Genomic DNA, 13,844 nt, shown 5'->3' on the forward strand with positions numbered 1-13,844 from the left:
TGGATAGTACTGGGATGGGAGGTTGCTCCTTCATAAACTTTATTGTTCACGTAGCAGATTTAGATCTGCGTTTTGTTTTGTGAGGCAAGAGTAGAAGGGAAGGTTAACCGCTGACTCCAGCATAGCTGTCCATTTGGCCATTCACAAGTTCTTATAGCTTGAGACTAATAAGTTTTCAGTGTAAAATTGGCAACATTTTTTTCATTTTTGAATGATCATAAGATGCTAATGCTATAGTCTTATTTGCATAAAGTTGTATATTCTACTTTAAATGGTCATCCACATTCAGTTTGTTTAGTGACTCATAGTATTCTGATAGGCATACGTATTTACTCAGTCTCTAGGCATTTAGTGTGGCCTGTCTGGTTAGGAAGTCCTGTTGCCTTGCAAAGATGTATTGTACTGAAAGGAAACAATAGAATGGCCATATCAATCTTGAGCCTTATTGATTATTTTCACTTATTTATAATTGAGTCAACATTAATCCAGCCCTTACAGTACCAGCTTTTTTAATACTTTGAGTGCTTTCATACCAGTATTAGCCAGCGTTCTTATAGTATCTAATTAAAACTCATAACGACTGTAATGTAAAATCTTTTTGATATTCAAGTTGATGTTAATATGAAAAGCTGCACTGAAATGTTTTTCATCGTCTGAAACTTTTAAACACATTGATTTACTCTGAGGCAGGCACTGCGTACCACAGCACACGCCACCCTTCCTGTGTGGAGGTGGGAGGACAGCTTGTGGGAGTCTCTCTTTGTGGGAAGTCCTCTCCTTTCATCCCCTTTGTCCTGAGGATCAAACTTGTGCCATCGCACCTCCCCTCATATTGAAGTTCTAATAAGAGAGAAAATGTGATCACTCCCTTTTATTTTTAGGCCATAGTAGCAGAACCATTGTGCAGGCTGCTCCTTCTTACTGGGAAAGTCATGTATGCTCTGGAAATGGATATTAGCTTGAATTGAACTGAGGTGTCTTGCTTAAAATTGAGTTAGCAGGGCTGGGCATGCAGCTTAGTGGCACCCATGCCGCATCAAGCCGCAGATACATGAAGAGCCTGGAGATGCATAGTCAGGGTTCAGGTTTCAGGAAGCAAGCAGTGGTGGGCTGAGCTCTAACACAGCTCCAGCAGTCACCAGCAGGGACTACACTACTTACTGCTCCTGGTGTGTCCCTGCCTGGGATAATGACCACAGGAGATGTCAACGTGTAGCAGTTTCCAAAAACTAGCAAAGACTTTGAAAGATTTCACAATTCAAAAATGACTTTCATTGAAGGCATGACACATAGGATATGCCAGGTAACACACTCTAACATCGTCACCTTTTGTAAATTTATCTAACCATTCCTTCCTAACAGCTTGGGGTTGGCACATGTTTTGCTTTCCCCAAGTGTAAACAGGGAAAGTAGGATAGACCATTTACAGCAGGTGGATCCATCATAGCAGAAACTTCCATTGAGAGCTTTGCTTTCTAGTAAGAACTGCCAAGGCAGAGAGAGGAAGCAGAGAGAGAAGGGGGAGGAGAATAACTGTTAGTGAGGTAGACATGCTTAACCTGATCTAAATACCACACAGTACAAACATGTCAATAGGGTACTCCATTAACATGTAAAACTTTGATGTTTTTGCATACAAGTTAAAAGTACATTTTTAAAATGCAGTAGGAACAGCCGCTGTAACCAACCACAGGAAATGATCTTGTCTCTGTCTGCGTCCTATGGTCTTCAGCACAGCTGTAACCGTGAGTGATCAGTAGGTACTTAGTGAAATAAATTTCTAAAAAATTGTAGGAAGTGCTCTTTCAGCAGGGTTCAGTCTCAAATCACTGTGTTGACCAAAGAGGTTCCATAGGCCGGCCACTCCAAGTTCCATCACTTCTGAATAGACTGAGTAAAATAGTGTCCACTAGAAAAGTGTTCAGTACTAGTGACAAAGGGTGCAGGAGAGTGACTGGTGTGCAGGCCCACTGGTAGTGAAATGATCCGATCACTGGCCTGGAGGAAGCGTAGCCTGCAGGTGAGGACCTGTTGGTGGGGCTGAGAGTCAGCACAGCCTTCCCCTGTCTCAGGTTCTTCCCCACCTCACTCTCAGGAAGGACCTTAATTAACCTAAGAAACAAGCCATTCCCCATCTGATAGGAACCCAAACCTCCCTGTGGACACCAGGCACAGAGAGATCCAAGTCTGACAGCCCAGAGACCAGTTTCAATTTCGTGGCTCAGAGTGATTAATACTAACGTAATTCACTGAAAGTAAAATCCCACGTTTATTACTCCGTGATCGCTCATACAGTGGAAGCATTCATTCAAGCCCCAGAAACAGCAGTGGCTGTTTCTGCTCTTGTTTTTCTAACTTACATTTTAGAAAATGTTATTGTAATAAAAGTAGGAATTTTGCTGAGATCATTTGTTTAAATGTGTGGGAACAAAAGGGATAGCACTCCTGATGTTCTGAGTCCATCGTTCCTCTGTGTGTCCTTATTCCACTAGGCACTTAAGGTGGCCACTCTAAAGAGCGTGTGTCTGCGGGTTTAAGATGTAAGGGTAGAAGACAACCTTGAATGTTACCCTCGGAACCCGTGTTCACTTCCTGTGAGAGGGACTCTTTCCTTGGTCTGGCAGTCACTAATTACACTAGACTGGGTGGCCAGTGAGCCCACGGATCCTCCTGTCTCCGCTTCCCACGGCACTGGGATCACACTCTTCCACATCCAGCACGTCACCTACCATCTAGAGATTGTACTCCATGCTTCTCGGGGAGGACATCCTGCGATGTCTCCCCAGCTCCCAGAGATATGCTTCTTGGTGAACTCAGCAAAAAGCAAAATATTACACATTACAAAAATATGAAAATGTAAAAAGACAGTCAAGAGCCTTATCAACAGTTTAACATTTGCAGTACTTAAGTGGTGAATAATCCAGTGAACACCCACACATTCATCTGCGTTTAACTGATTTGGAAGTTTTCCTGTAATTTTATCCACTCTGCTTTTAATGTTGAATGGTCACCTAAGGAGCCCTTGTGTCCTTCCCTCCTCAGCAAGCTGCTCCAGTGTAGTCACTTTGCTGAGGCTGCTGTGTGTTTCCCACATACAGTGCTTTAAACGGTGTTTGCAGCCCCATCCCAGCTTCAGTAGGTAGCTGTGAACAGAGGTCGTGCCACACACGCATACTACTGACTTGTTACCTTTGAACATAGATCATATTGTTTGTGATTTGTGTTCCCTTATGCTGTGTCATGGACGTGAGGGAAGTTAATTTGGTTTCTGAGACAGTCTCACTCTGTAGAGTAGGCTGTTCTGTCTGTAGTTCATGATCCTCTTCCTGTCTCTAGCTCTGCAGTATTGGGGTGATGGGTGGCTGCCACTATGCACCACTTCAGAGATTCCCGCACCCCATGTTGACTCCATTTTCTGAATGTATCAAAATGTACTTTTTCTGGTCTTCTGTTCATAGTTATTGAAAGTGGCTTTCAAGTTGTTGGTGGTGTTTTGGGGGATTTTGTTTGTTCTTGTTTTTGTTTTTCACCAGCCAGGTTCAAGACCTGGCATATGTTAGACAAGTGCTCTGCCCAAACTAGATCCCTATTTCTTTTACTTGAGTATTTAGACCCCTGGTATCTTAGCCACTATCCTATTGCTGTGAAGAGACGCTGTGTCCAAGGCAGCTCTTACAAAAGAAAGCACTTAACTAGGGCTTACTTACAGTTTCAGATGCCACGTTCATCTCATGGTGAGGAACAAAGCAGCAGGCAGCTGTGGTGTTGAGAGCTACATCCTGATCTACAGGGAGGCAAGGAAGATAGGGAGAGAGGGAGGGAGGGACACAGAAAGAGACAGATGGGCGGGCGGGTGGGCAGGCAACAGACTGAGCCTAAGCCTGGCTTGGGTTTTTGAAACCTTAAGGCCCAACCCCCAGTGACATACTTCCTACAACAAGGCCACACTTCCTAATCCTTCTCAAATAGTGCCATTCCCTGGTGACCAAGCATTCAAATAATGAGTCATTCTTATTCCAAAGGCTCAAAATCTCTTCTGAGACTCATGGCAATCTTTTAATTGTAAGACTTATAAAATAAAAATAAAAAAACAGACCACAGACTTCCGACATTGGTACAGAATATGCATTACTATTCCAAAGCAAGATTGAAACTCAGTAGGGAGAACTCCAATTCTGCATCTCTCTGTCTGGTGTCAAAGCATCCTTGCTATTTCCAGCTCCCTTTTGCTTTGTTGGCTGCTGCGTGCTTCTCTCTTGAGTTGGTTCCATACCCAGTTAGCTGCAGTCCTTAGCATGTATCCCCTGACTCTGGCATCTATGGCATTTTGGAGTTTCTGAGGCAGTCTGTGCTTCCCCTTCATAGCTGCATGCAGTGGCGTCTTTTGCTTCCATTCAGAAACACCCTGAATTCAGCCCTACCCATTCATTGTCTTTCCTCATTTTCTTAGCAGAGGAGGGAGATTCTACAAGTTCTGCTGCATGATGGGGCTAGAACTTGACCCCTTCCCTCAATTATATTTACATCAGCTTTCTGTCATTGATGATTTGCTTAGATGCTTAAGTTTTCCTTTAATTCTTTTCATAAGTTGGAAGCTTAGCTGGGTGGGGTCCTGCCCTTAAAGTCACCACTCCCTTTATTCCATTAAGCATCAGACTTTCCTTTAAACTTTTTAACTCCTTGAGCACTAACTTAGCTTCATTATACTTTGTGATGCTCCTTTGTTTCTCAGACTGTACATTTTGTATTCTTTTTGGTCCAGCTTGCTTTTTTTAATTATAGAGCTGCGTAAAAGTGATTACCAATAACTGTATCACAGAGTCAATACTGGACTGTCTTGAAATCTCCTCTGCCAGTGTCATTAATCCAAAACTCTTCAATAGCCTCAAACAGATTGTTAGAACAAGGGTATAAAATATCCCAAGAATGCTCTCTAAGCCACTTCCTAATACCCCCCCCCCGAAACTTCCTCTGCTGAGCCTCCACAGTTCAAATGACCCCGTTACTGTCTTCCATGCTCTTATTAGGATAACCCATTAAGCACATTAAAGTGCCTAATGGCTTTTCTAGTCCAAAGCCCCAAAGTCTTCTATATTCCTCCAACAAGCAGTATGGTCAGGCCTGTCACTGCAGTACCCTGCTCCCTGATACCAGCTTCTGTCCTTGTCAGTGTACTATTGCTATGAAGAGTCACCATGACCAAGACAACTCTTATTTTTAAAAAAGGCATTTAATTGGAGACTTGCTTACAGTTTCAGAAGCTAAGTCCATCTCATTCTGGCAGAGAGCATGGTAGCCAGTGGACAAGATGCTGGAGAGAGAGCCCAGAGCTCCATGCTGATCCATAAGCAGAAGAGGAGGGTCAGGCCTCCACCTTCCAAGCCCTCTTGCTTTCAGCCTTTTGAAGTGTTATAGCAAGCATCTTTGAACACATGGGTGTTTACTAGGGCATTGGTTTTTGACCCTATCAACCCAAACCTGGTTTTAATAGCTAATCTAACACCACCTTTCTTCCTAGAAATGAAATTCAAAGATAAAAAAATCTGTCTGACTACATAATTTCAACACAGAATAACAATTTAGTTATATGGCCAACAAAAGGGAAGTTATCTGTAATAAAGCACAGTGCCCTTTGGAATGTAAAGATCCTTTGTGACCATGTCAGAGGTGCGATTAACTCAGTTACTTATACACATGGTATTTATGTCATGGGTACACATAAATACAGTGTGATAGAATGTGTAGAATTGGTGGCTGCCCTAAGTGGCTGTTGGTAAAATGGTGGGTATCTTGTTTTCAAGACAAATTCATTCTTCCTCTGATTTATGTGGTAATTCCAGTCTTAAAATTCTAGTATATGTTTAACTGCAAAAAGAGGACAACAACCTTTGCTATTAAAATGGAATTAGATTTAAGCTCAGATTACCATTGGTTACTTAGCCACCATAGAAGCCATAAGCCATGCATAAGAAGGGGCTGACTTCTTGGTTCTAGACATTTGCTCATCCCACTGAATGCTAGTAGCAGTCGTGACGAGCTTTAGTCTCCTCTTCAGTACACCAAGCACCCCTTTTTGGTGCACATTGGCACTAAAACCTGGCTCTTCTGCACCACTTGTAGAGGTGAAATGAGGTCTTGTTTTAGTTTATATTTGTGTTACTGTTTAATGAGATTAAGGTGTGGAGATTTTTTGTTTTCCGTTTTTTGCGGCCAAGGCTCTTCCTCTTTCATCTTTTTGTAGACATGCTCATACCCATCATTCATATGCCTTCAGGGCTCCTTGGCTTACACTAGGACTATGCTCTGACCCTCTAAAGTCAGACATTTTCTCACCTGTTTTGTATCTTTTGTTACAAAGACTGTGCTTAGCACTAGAGTAAGGTTTATGAGTCTAGTGTTGTGGAGTCCTAGGGTTGGTGTTCCATCTTGTGGGGTTTTGGGGTTTTGGTTTTTGTTTCATCTGTTTCATAGTCTTGCTGCTGCTTGCTGAGTGGGCCGTCCTGTCTGCACCGTGGGCTTACCATCACATGCCTACTCTGCCACCTTGGGCTTACCATCCACATGCCGTCTCTGGCTCTTTGCTTCCCACTGACCTTGCATCTACCCCATCACCATTATGCTTCTGTGCACTTGTCCCCAGAGCTGTGCCACTTTCTCATGAAAAGGGTCATGAGCTGGCCCCTCATCGTTGTCTTTAGTCTGGTCCTCAGTGAACAGAAGCAGCTCTCAGTTGGAGGCAGCCTTCTCTGCTTCCACCTATTCATTCGGCTTTCCCATGCTTTCTGTCCTTTCATTATTCTGGTCAGGATCGGTTTGTACCTGAGATGGAGTTCATCCATCATTTCCTCTTTCCAGTTGGAAATATTTGGGTTTTCAAGGCACAAGGAGTCAGAGTATGCTTTCCTATCGCAAATAGCTCTATGTCTCTTCTTCCTCTTTTACCCTGCTCTCTTCTCTCCTTCCCTTCTCTCCCTTTCCTTCCTTTCTTCTTCCTTTCTGTCCTTAAGTTTTGTCTTTAAGCAAATGAACAGCATTATTTTTAATCTACTCTAACTAAGCATGTTATGCTTCTTGTATGTGACCTTTGTATGTGTCTCCGTTTTTTTATATTGCTCCATTTGAAACTCATCCTGAAGGCTATTGTCTAAAGCAATGTGTTACCTACACAGTGAAAGCTAGGTCAGTGGGACAGGGTACAGAGCCCATACATGGATGGAATTGTGATTACAAATCTGTTATTCTTTGTAGCTCATTCTTTAGTGTATACATATGATAGATTCATATAATTCATATCATATACCAAATATAAGTTCAAAATCTAATGAGCATGTCTATTAGCACAACAGCTGCTGCTGTGACCTTTCTAATTATCACTGCTTCATTTATTGCACAAGGTTAGAGCTGTAATTAGTTTCAAATCCCCTGATTCCACATCAAACATAACAAGCACACATGTGGACTAGAGGAAAGAACTGAGAGTATTTGCAAGATCCCAGAGAGGGGGGACTCGGGTGAAATGTCTCTTCAGTCCTGTGTTAGGCTCCACACTGTGTCTGTCAGTGAGGACCTTGTGTTCTCCCTTGGGCCACAATGGTGCCGTTTCAGCTCTCTAGCACGCCCTCCCACACACTCTGCATGGCTGTCTCCTTATCCCACTGTTTCAGTTTCTTAAGGAAGCCTAGAACCTTTTGAATTCTCTTTGCTGTAAACAGAATGAGCTTGCCCTGTTATAACACTGGTCATATTGTACTGTAATTCCTTGTTTCTCTGCATTTGTTCCGTCATCCTTAAGCTCCATCAGGACAGGAAGTGCTCACATTCATTCAGTCCTTAGAGAATCATTATGTAGTGCCTGTTTTGAACCCCTGCCCTTAAAACTCATATTATTGGAAGGCTAGGGAAAGTTTTAATATTTATTAAATAATCAGTTCTGTGAACACAACTTTCTTAAATTTAAAACTTAGACACGAACTATGAAAACTTCAAAAACAAACTATAGAAAACACTAAAAGGTAGATCCAAGTGTTTATCACACAACGACTGGCAATGCTCCCCTTTCCTTAATTCTTTCCAGCCTCTAACAGACCGCCATAGGGACAGCCCCACCTCACTCCCAAATACAGCTGAAGTCTGCCACATCCACAGCCTGTACACCAGAGACTAGAGTCCATGCTGTGAAGTTCACAGGGACCAGCTCCACTTCAGTCCTTAATCCTAAACTGTGGTGTGCTGTGTCCACAGCCCTCACACTGAAGAGTAGAGTCCATGGTTTGAAGGTCAGCCCTTGCTCACCTGTCTGCAGTGCCTTGAGCCTTGTTCTCCCCCACATCACACTGGGACAGTTAGGGCGAGCTTCTCTCAGTTATAACTGGGCCTAGAATCTCCTCCCTCACCTTACGCAGCCAGCTGTCAGTCACTCACAGCTCTTCTGGCCGGAGGAAATGTTGTTTCCACTGTCTTACTGACACACATGCTTTCTTGTTTGCTGGGCTGGAGCTTCAGTGCTGCTTTGTCCTGGTGTAACACTGAGACAACGGGAAGGCTTCTTCTAGTCTCTGTCTTCTGCCTTTGACACAGAATTCGACAGCACTTGGGGGCTGACCACTCCATCTGCTTCCTTTTCAGTCCTCATCTCTCAGACCTGGTTTTGTCAAGTAAACCCCATCGGGTGAGGGTGTTTCCACAGGAGTCAAGTGAGCTGGCTCCCCTTGACTGCATCTTGAGCATAAATTGAAACCCTATGTGATATGGTTATAACTCTTACCTCAATGGGTAATTTGCTCCCCCTTCCTAAATATAACAAAATTTAAAACTTATAATTTTTAAGGTGTTAGTTTTTTTATTATTCTTTTCTGAGGAAAGGGCTTCCAGTTCCTAATGTAACCCGCCTAAGAACTGTTAATAGTTTTTTGTTCCTATAAGAAAGGGGGGAAATGACATTATGATGTCATTGCTGCAAGACTTTCTCTGGGGCCATCCCTAACATCAGGAAGCTGACAGTGTTGACTTCATGGGCCTGCTTAGCATACCTAACAGGCCAGCCAGTCTTCTGAACACCTTAGCTAGCCCATACCGGTCAACCTTTGCAACGCTGGCAAAGCAGCCTTGGAGAAGCATGTTTATGTTTCTGGCCTCCCCCCCTTCATCTCCCACCTCCACGATGAGGGTTGTAGAGTGTGGTTCACTAGCGTTCTTGGAGCTGAGTCGCTACTGAGTCTGAGTGACAAGGAAGTAGAACTGGAGTATAACCTGGGGGCCGATGAATTGGGTTCCTTGGGTACCAGTAGCATTGGTCATAGGGCAAAATGTCGCTTTGCACAACCAAGGACATCCCACATCCTGAGGGATGTACTTAAGCAGTAAAAAAGTTCCCGTGTTCTTCCAAAGTGGTTCTCCGCTCCAACAGACCTGAGGCTGTGTGTAAGCGAGCGTTTCCAGCACTTCACCGAACCCATAAACTCTGCCCAGCCAGCTTGGGAAGGGCAGGCTGGGTGTCTTTCACTATGATAATGTTAAACACTAGGGAGCTCCTGCTAGCTTAAATGTTAATATGTTTTCTAACAAATTTCAAACCCAGGAGGAGTACTTTACAAAGCTAAGTTTTTCCTAAGACAGTAATGTTGTTTTCTGTACAGACAGATGACCAGCTTGTCCCCAGAAAGCAGTGTTAGCCTGTAGTAGTATCACTACCATCCCCCTGCCTATGGGACACCCTCATGCCAGATTGATTCAGCCCATGGAACAGAAAGCCAGTCTACTTCTCAATCTCTGTAAAATATTTTAACCAATCTTTTCATATATGTTTTTGTATTCTTTGTGTCTGAGCTACCTCTTAGTAGGGATATTAGGGACAGCCTGGAAAAAAGGGCCATTGGAAATACTAATTGATTCAAAAGAATCAAATGAATGGTAGAAAGCCTCGTCAGGGCCTCTGTGCCCGGTTGAAGAACAGCATTTATTTGGTTCTGATGACTGTCATCCTGTCTATGAGGTACAGCTAGAGTGCAAACTCATTTACCTTTAATCAGTTACAAAAGTACAAGCTCTTGTTGTTCCATAAACCGCTTTTATCTCCAGATTCCTTAATCTGGTCTTTCTACTTTTTTTTTCAATTTTTTTTTTAAGATTTGTTTATTTTATGTATAAGTACACTGTAGCTGTCTTCAGACACACCAGGAGAGGGCATCGGATCCCATTACAGATGGTTGTGAGCCACCATGTGGTTGCTGGGATTTGAACTCAGGACCTCTGGAAGAGCAGTCAGTGCCCTTAACCACTGAGCCATCTCTCCAGCACTTTTTTTTTCAATTCTTAAAAGTTGGAAATAATATGGAGCCTGATGAGGCCACCTCCTGTAGCAGGAACCCCAGTGGAGCGATAGAGATACCAACCCACCCACAAAACTTCCTGTCCACAAGAAAAACAGGCACGGGGAATGAAGCAGAGACTGGGGGATGGCCAACCAGTGACCGACCCAACCTGAGACCCATCCCATGGGCAAGCACCAATCTCTGACACTTTTAATGATATTCTGTTATGCTTGGAGACAGGAATCTAGTATGGTTGTCCTCTGAGAGGCTTGACCCAGCATCTGACTCAGACAGATACAGACACCCACAGCCCAACAGTGGATAGAGCTTGGGGACTCTTATGAAAGAACAGGAGGAAGGACCTCAGGCCCCAATGGAGATTGGAACTCCACAGGAAGATGAACAGACTCAGCTAACCTGGACCTTTGGGGCGCTCAGAGACTGAACCACCAAACAAAGAGCACACATGGGCTGGACCTAGCCCCCGGCACATATATTGCAGATGTGCAGCTTGGTCTTCCTGTGGGTCCTGAACAACTGGAGTGGGGCTATCCCAAAAGCTGTTGGCTGACCGTAGGATATGTTCTTCTAGCTGGGCTCCCTTGTCTGCCCTTAGTGGGAGAGGATGAACCTAGCCTCAAAGACACCTGATGAGCCAGGGTTGGAGAATACCAAGTGGGGGGTTGGGGCAACCCTCTCAGAGAGGAAGGGAAGAGGGAATGGAGGGAAGGAATTGTGGGAGGAGTAGTGAATGGGGTATAAAGTGAATAAAAAAGACCCTTGGAAATAAATATGGGGACTAAAAATGATGGACACCATCACAGTGGCTTTCACATGGAACCAGTCTCTTCCTAAGTCAGAGATCTTAAATGACTCCTTGGGAATGTGTCCTCCCTACAAGTCTTAGATGAAAGGAATAGTAAGGTTAGGCTTCTGTTTTGAGAAAAGGTTTGTATAGCACAAACTAACTCCGATTCATATACTTCAGCCTCTTGAGTGTGGGGATCTCATGCCTGGCTAATTTTAATATTGATTGAAATGATAGAAGTGAAAAATATCATGATTTAAAGAAAGCAAGCAAGATTATTAAGTATTGTGATAGCATAAAGGTGTTCCCTAAGAGGAAAAATTGGGAGGGAAAAAGAAACTGTAGCAGTGTAAAGATGTTAGATAATGTGTATGCTGTTTTGAGTTTTCCGAAACTGAATTTGATGGCATTATTTTTAAGGCAAAAAGTTTGTCTCACACTGTATCTGATATCAACCAAACTGCACGCGTTTACTGCTGCCCTGCATCCTATCACGGAGTTCTCACAGAGATTTCAGTCTGCTGTGATTTGCTCAGATAACTTTAGTAGTCCTTTTTCTGTGTCTTTAAATTATATTTTAAAATAAATATAACCAGTAACTTGTAATACAGGTGAAGTGGAAAGTTGAGGGTTCTTTGGAAAGTTGATTGGATGGTGTTTTGCTGGGGCAAACATGAAGGAACGTTTCGTTACAGTGGACACAGGTGTGAAAGGCTGAGGCAGACTTGGGAAGGAACGTTTCACTGAAGCAGACACCAGAGAGAGGATGTTCTGCTAAAGCAAGCATGTGAAAGGAGGAGTGATGAAGGAGTCTTTGCTAACAACACGCATGTATTGGTCCACCTTACACTGCATAGTTAAGCTCCGTTTGTCAGAATGCCATAGGGAGAAACGTACCAAAAAACTTGTGGTAGTGCGCTGCAATTTCTTACCACTTCCTCAGACTCGGGCTGATCGGATGCATGTGCTGAGGCAAGACACGTGGAGGACACAAGTTTGGAGGGTATAAATAAGAACGGAGAGAGAACTTGGCTTGCTGGTACACCTAGCTGTGCAACACTTGTGGGCCTTCATTGATCTTCGCTTTCCTGAGGGAGGCACAGCCCTGGTGTTCCTGTTGGGGCCTTCCTGCTGAGGCCTGGCTGTCTCTGGTAGGTCCTGTCACAGCTGTTGCTAAGCCAACTCTACCAAACTGGACTGCTGGTGTATCTGTGGGGTGTTTGCTAGTGGATTGAGCTGCTGCATGCTGACCTGTGAACGGAACTGCCAATTTCAAGACAACACAGATGGGAGTTGCTCCAAAGAACCTTTGTAAACAGGTCCACTCCTCTGCCCCATATCCATATTCTTTTCCACTACCTCTGGTAGTGGAACCTAAAGGGAGGTTAAAACATTTAAGAACTAGCATTAAAAATAAGATTCGAAAAAAATTAAAGGTACTTGCAAGTAACAGGGTCTTTTGCTCTTCGGATCATGTCCTTTGCTATAAATTCTGTAGCACCTTCTATTTGGGGGAATTCTTGTCATGCCAGCAGTAGTGGACAGATCTAAATAACAAGAATAGGTTTGGTTGCTGGAACAGCAAAATGTACCCAGAAGTCAGAGAGCTAGTACTACTCACTGACCATCCTCAGCTCATATCCATAGTGAGAGGAAAGAGCAGCATTTGCCCTCCCAGTGAGGCCCTGTGCTGTGTGCGGGAGGGAAGTGTCTCTGTCAGAGGTCAGAAGCAGGTGGATGAAATTTGAGACGGTATACTCACTATGGGGTTTTCCTGAAGCCTGGCCTCATTTCTAGTAGCCCTGCTGGAGATTTTGCCAGCCCCAGATCTGTCACACCCTGATACCAGGGAGACAAACAGGAAGAAGTGCAGCTAGACACACTTCCCGATTCTAGGCCAACAGGTACAGCATTGATGAATTAGGACTTCAGTCAAACGGGTTTGCTGTAGTGCATAGATGTATACAGATGGGACCACAGGCTTGATCACAGCAGAACTCTTTGTCCTTTACACTTGGAACTGGCTTCATGAGATGGTGCACCTGACTGTGTTCTGGCTTCCATGGGTGTGGTCAGACAAGGAGATTCCTGTGAGCTGCCTTCCAGGTACATGGCCCAGCCCTTGCCTCAGGTCTCCAGTCCCAGACTGGCTGCTGTACTGGGTTGAATGGCCTCCCTTTCCACTCTGGGGTTTTTGCATCCGCTTGTCTGGTGACCACCACAGACTTACCTTTCCTTAGTTGTTTCCCCGCCCATAGCACTGCCCTTTTCTCCTGCAGCACCTTTCCCTAAAGCAGGTGACCCCTCCTTCCCTCTTAGCTTTTTCAGTCCTTGTTTTCAGCACAGGGACTCCCAAATGGTCCTCATGCATGGTTCTTAATGTGTTCTGAAGTCCTGTCCACACCGATTCTGGATATGAGAGCAGATACCCCTTCGTCTCTAGGAAATTCTCCCCACTCCAAACTCAGGTCTTCCTGCTGTTACAGCAAACCCTTTCCAGACTGAGCCTCGATATACACAAACACGGAGCCTAAAAGTGATCATTTCTGTTGCCAAAATAGATATGCTTTCATTAAACCTGATGCAACTGAATTTGCCTACCTGCAAAAGAGAAAATAGCAAAGTTCTGGGGGTTGGTTTGTTTGTTTATTTTTTGAAACAGGATCTCACTGAATTTCACTGACTGGTCTGGAACTCACAGAGAACCACCTGCTTCTGCACTACAG

General features: G+C 44.1%; 1 protein-coding gene across 3 annotated transcripts in view; it reads left to right on the forward strand.

The window, feature by feature from the left end:
* Window positions 1-13,844, forward strand: part of Efl1 (elongation factor like GTPase 1) — a 126,964-nt gene that overhangs the window by 84,533 nt on the left and 28,587 nt on the right.

The sequence above is a fragment of the Rattus norvegicus genome, chromosome 1 (assembly GCF_021556685.1).
Source record: "Rattus norvegicus strain SHRSP/BbbUtx chromosome 1, alternate assembly SHRSP_T2T, whole genome shotgun sequence".
Lineage (NCBI taxonomy): Eukaryota > Metazoa > Chordata > Mammalia > Rodentia > Muridae > Rattus > Rattus norvegicus.